We start from the raw sequence: 5,729 nt of genomic DNA, 5'->3' as shown, positions 1-5,729 counted from the left end.
CTAATTCTACCATCTCTCTCTCTCTCCCTCCTCCCGGAGGACCTGAGCCCTTGGACCATGCCTCAGGACCACCTGACCTGATGACTCCTGGCTGTCCCTAGTCCACCTGGTCGTGCTGCGGCTCCAGTTTCAACTGTTCTGCCTGCGGCTATGGAGCCCAGACCTGATCACCGGACGTTCCACCTTGTCCCGGACCTGCTGTTTTGGACTCTCTCTCTCTCTCTCTCTCGGCTATGAAAAGCAAATCTGACATTTACTCCTGAGGTGCAGACCTGTTACACCTTCTACAACCACTGATTATTATTTGACCCTGCTGTTCATCTATGAACATTTGAACATCTGTGAAGAACCATCTGGCCTTAATGGCCATGGTAGTCTTATAATCTAAATCCGGCACAGCCAGAAGAGGACTGGCCACCCATCACAGCCTGGTTTCTCTCTAGGTTTACTAGGTTCTGGCCATACTAGGGAGTTTTACCTAGCCACGGTGCGTCAATATAAAAATAGATAACCGTGCTTCTCCAAGCATGCACTTAGTAGCCTAGGACTATAGCCTACGGTATGGATAATTTGATTGAGACCATACTAGACAGCCTACAGACACACTTGATGTTACTCGCAGTGCGGAGAATCAGAGATGAAGGGCGGCATGGGGTACACATGGAGATGTAGCCTAATAAGCAACTCATTCTAAAACAATAAAAAATATTGAAATGTCAACAAATACAAATTACATGAACATCTTCTGGACTAGATTAAAAAATACTAAAACATCCCCCTGAATTAAATTGAAAGCTTTTTCCTCCAGGTCCCTGTTCTGTAAACTACATTACTGTGATTTTACATGACTTTTCCCCATGATGTGTTTTTTGGTATTTATCTCTGGTTTAAGTAATATGATATAACACTTTGGACCAAATATACAGAAAAGCAACCCAAAACTGGAGGCCAAAATGGCAAATATCTCCACAGCTACAGTGAACTTCCCAGGAGAGCTGACATAAGCTGGGATAAAGGTGATCCAGACTGCACAGAATATGAGCATGCTGAAGGTGATGAATTTGGCCTCACTGAAGTTATCAGGCAGCTTTCGAGCCAGAAAAGCCAGTACAAAGCACAAGAGAGCTAGGAGTCCTATATACCCCAACACAGCCCAGAAAACCAATAGCTGAACCCACATCACACTCTAGAATGACCTTTTCAGTGGCGTGGGCTGTGTTTTTGACTGGGAATGAAGGAGCGAGAGCTAACCAGAGAACACATATAACCACCTGTAGGAGGGTACAGCTGAACACACTGATTCTCTGGAGAGGAATAGAGCACTGGGGAACTGTATTGCCTGGCATTGTGGCCTGGAAAGCTATCACCACCGCTATGGTCTTTGCCAGGACGCAGGACATACACAGAGCAAAGGTGATCCCAAACGCTGTGTGGCGCAGCATACAGGACCACTCAGAGGGCCGGCCAATGAAAGTAAGAGAACACAGAAAACACAGAGTCAAGGAGAAGAGCAGCAGGAAGCTCAGCTCAGAGTTGCTGGCCTTGACGATCGGAGTCTCTCGGAAGCAAAAGAATACCAGTGACACCACTATGGTTAAACATGCTCCAACCAATGAGATTGCAGCCAGGAGGATTCCCATGGTTTCGTCAAATGAGAGAAATTCCACCACCTTTGGGACACAACGACTCTTGTCTCCGTTGGACCAGTATTCCAGGGAACACTGTGTGCATTTAGCTGAGTCTACAAAGAAAACGCTATAGTCAATCTGATCTATAGTCAAGTTGTGTATTATATTCTAGAAGACAACACATTCTAATATTTCATGTATCTTTTTGGTAAGTGGATTTGGTTAGTATCAGTCAGAGCGACATCAGAGGCCGCTAGTGGCCCCCAGAGCAAAAATAAATGTTGCTTAGGGCTCCCAGAAGGCTACACTCTTGGAAAAACATGCTATCTAGAACCTAAAGGGATTCTTTGGCGGTCGCCATGGGAGAACCCTTTCAAGAACACTATTTGGTTCCAGGTAGAACCATTTTGGGTTCCATATCAAATCTTTTCCATAGAGGGTTCTACATGGAACACAAAGAGTTCTACCTGGAACCAAAGAGTTCAACCTGGAACCAAAAAGGGTTATCCTATGGGGACACCTGAAGAACCCTTGGAACCCTTATTTCTACGAGTGTGGAACCGGCGGTGGTGTCAGTTGTCTTACCTGTTAGGTTGCTGATCTCTCCAGCAGCACAGGGGATACAGGAAAAACAGCAGACTGGCATTCCTTTGATCTCTGCTTGTCGGTACCCTGGGAGGCAGCTGTCACTACACACAGACCGAGGCCTCTGAAACACAATACAACACCTGCTCACTCCCTCTTCCTGTCTCTCTCTCTTTACTCCTTCACTCACATTATTAAACCCATTGGTTACACAATCATTCAATTCATTCTCACAGTATGTGTCAACAGATTTCTCCTATCAATTAAAATATATTTAATGTAATAATCTGTATTTTCTTTAAGTACCTGTACCTGCTACCATGTGTTTTCTGTGTAACTGTGTACCTTTAAGGGATTGCCAGCCCATACAATCTGTATCCCATTCATGGCAAACTGGTCTCCTTTGGGAGAGAGGCATTGTAATTCCCCACAGTGACAAACACAGTCTCTCCTGTCTGGTCTCTCTGCCAGTTCACCAGCTCATAGATGGCTGTGGGGTCTCCGTTCTCATCAAAATAAACTCTCTCCCCAGACTTCATGGTGAAGTTTAAGTCCCGCAGGTATCTCAACACCTGCAAGAGTTAAAATAATCAACATGTACTGATAGTGTAAAATACATACACAACACTGTCCCCATCGGAGAATGCTTTTTTGAATCATTTTTGGTTCCATGTAGAACCCTTAGGGTTCCAGGTAGAACCCTCTATGGAAAAGGTTTTATATGGAACCCAAAGTGTTCTACCTGGTACCAAAAGGGTTCCTCAAAGGGTTATCCTATCGGGACAGCTGAAGAACCCTTTATGTTCTAGATAGCACCTTTTTTCTAAGACTGTAATTCAAGTACTTTAGAAATAACATTGTGTGATTGTAAATATTTAATTAAACCTGTCAGTCAATTCTTCAAATCATGTTGAACAAAAATTAAACTTTTGGTGGCCGATAGAGGTAGCCACTCACCTGTCCTGGCTCGATGCTGTCTCTGTGTGCACAGTTCCTATTCCCACCTTGGCCTTCACCGTGCCTGCAGGTCAGCAGGTCATGTATGGAGTGGGCCACAGCATACACTGCCTTATACACATTATTAGAGAACCTCAGCTCGGAAGTGTCAGTAAAGGGGTTAATGATTTCCTCTAGTCTCTCAGACCCAGAGCACTGACTCTGCCTAGGCCCACTGTCTTTCTCCTGCTGAGGGGAAAACCTGCAGCTGAAAGTGGTCTCCCAGAACTCTCTGAGCAGGGTGTTGTTTGGATCCTGGGCTGGACCGACCCGGAGCAGGAACTCTCTGAGGCCTGGGATCTTAGACTTACTGATGGTGAATCCCAGAGTACCACTGAGGACAGCAGAGCTCCTCCTAGTGGCCAGGCGATCAATAGTTGTCCAGGACTCACTGCCCACCCACTGCAGCCCGGTCAGGTTCTGGGCCAGTGCCTCCTCCAGCAGAACATCCATCTCCCACTGGGACAGAAAGGCCACCACAACCTTGGAGCTGGCCCTGCTAATCACCTCAACCACCCTGGCTATCTGCTCCCTGGGGTTGTTCCATAAGATAGCCTCAGAGTACTCTATACACACGCCCTCCAGACCGGCAGCCTCCATGAAGGTCGCCATGCCGTTGTTGCCATAGGCATTGTCACTTCTAACAGCCCCCACCCAGGTCCATCCAAAGTATTTGACCAGTTGGGCCAGGGCCCTACTCTGGTAGAAGTCACTGGGGATGGTTCTGAAGAAGGAAGGGAATTCCTTCCTGTTACTCAGACAAGCACAGGTGGCAAAGTGGCTGATCTAGATAGAACAGGAGGAATAAGACAATAAGTAATACATTTTTCATCAGCCAGAATTGTTCAACTGTATGTGTGACTTCATTACCACTGGTATTTGAAAAGCTCCTGTGGATCGTGACATCACAATAGTGGAGGAAGAATCAGAGGCACCGATGATGGCGTGGACTGCTGATTGGCCAGAGCAGGTCTTTCCCACCGTCCTCTCCTGACCGTTCATCAGAGCCATAACCGCACGCATGGAGGACAGAGTCGAGCCACAACTATCATATATCCTGTAGCCAATAGAGATGTTGGGGAGCAGAGAACTGCTGTTATTGATCTCTTCGATGGCGAAAATCATGGTCTGAGCTAAATGAAAATCTATGAGGTTCATGCTGTGGAAACAAAAGTGGAACAAAAAGCATTGCATTAGGTTCGTCTGGTAGAAGATGTGAAACTGCAGAAATGACCATGGTCCGATTTCATTGTCAGGTTCAGTTCTTCTTTGAATCTTATGATTCCAATCTTCTTTTCTACTTGTCAAAAAAAATGGTCAAGTCAATGACACATAAATCCATCACAGACACTGGGTGACTGTGAAACAGCTTACCTGGAGCAGATGAGAGGAGGTGGTGTGTCTGTGAAGGAGAGCGGGGGCTCTGAGATTTTGGTGTGGATGGAGAAGGCTCCTCCGATAGTCACGTCTCCTTCCTTGGACAGCATAGGGAACTCTGGTCTTCCCAGTATCCGACAGAGAGCCTCCTCTCCCTCTGCCCAAAAGGCTCCTAACACCCCCATCACTACCACCCATAGTAGCTGCATCACACTCTCTCACACACACTCTGTAAGAGGCCTCCTAATGGAATCAGGGAAGACCTGACCCCCACCCCCTAAAATGTCTGGGTTTTATGCATGCTGGAGACTGTGACGCTTTCTTCTAAGCAAATCAGAGAAGGATGAGGTCATAAGGGCTGTGTTTTGGCTGTGCTACTGCCAAAATACACAACACAACAGTTCTATAACAAATACCCTGCATTATATATTCAAACTCCTGCATATTTAAGTTTGACCAATGTTGTTATCCAAATTTTCCTAGTGAGTGATAACGAATACAGATTGTGTGTGTTTTAGGACTGCTAATGTCAGCACACAGTATACAGGTGGAAGAAGGTGTCAAATTCAAGTCCTTTGTGTGTATAGTTGTGCTTCCCTCTCAACCCTGCAGGTTTTCCTAAACCTTAGCCTCCAGATGTAATCTCTCAGTGTACACCCTAATCACCAAACCTTATTAGAAAACAGATGTTCACACACCTTGCTCACAAGTTTTTATGGGATATGGGGGAGCATTCCTAACAAACTTAAAACTGAAATATGTCTGATGTTGACTTACTATTTTCTTATAGGTTGAGTCTCTGATGAGCAGTAGCGTTGTTCCACGAAATGAGTCCGATTTGCATCCCTTTAATATTTTAAGTAGAAATTGTGCCCCAATATTGCATTTCAAAAGCCTGTTGTTTAAAATGAACATTATATATTTTTTAATGTGTCAGACTAGTTGAAGTGTACAAATTCAGCATTTTCACATGTCCCTCTGTGCACACTGTGGCTTCTCGTAAGATTTCAACCAACTTAACCCCAAAATGTCTCCAAGTGTTCACCATAATTTAAAAGCCCTGTTATTTAGTTGATAATTATTATTTATTTCATGTGAATAGTGAATTTTTCAAGGAAAAAGGAAACTTCTTCATTGTAAGGT

General features: G+C 45.1%; 1 pseudogene; it reads right to left on the bottom strand.

The window, feature by feature from the left end:
• Positions 1–829: 829 nt before the first annotated feature.
• LOC135538034 (extracellular calcium-sensing receptor-like) lies at positions 830–4,741 on the bottom strand (annotated as a pseudogene).
• Positions 4,742–5,729: the final 988 nt, after the last annotated feature.

Source organism: Oncorhynchus masou, unplaced genomic scaffold (assembly GCF_036934945.1).
Source record: "Oncorhynchus masou masou isolate Uvic2021 unplaced genomic scaffold, UVic_Omas_1.1 unplaced_scaffold_8949, whole genome shotgun sequence".
Taxonomy (NCBI): Eukaryota; Metazoa; Chordata; class Actinopteri; order Salmoniformes; family Salmonidae; genus Oncorhynchus; species Oncorhynchus masou.
This window is presented reverse-complemented; position numbering and strand designations above follow the sequence as displayed.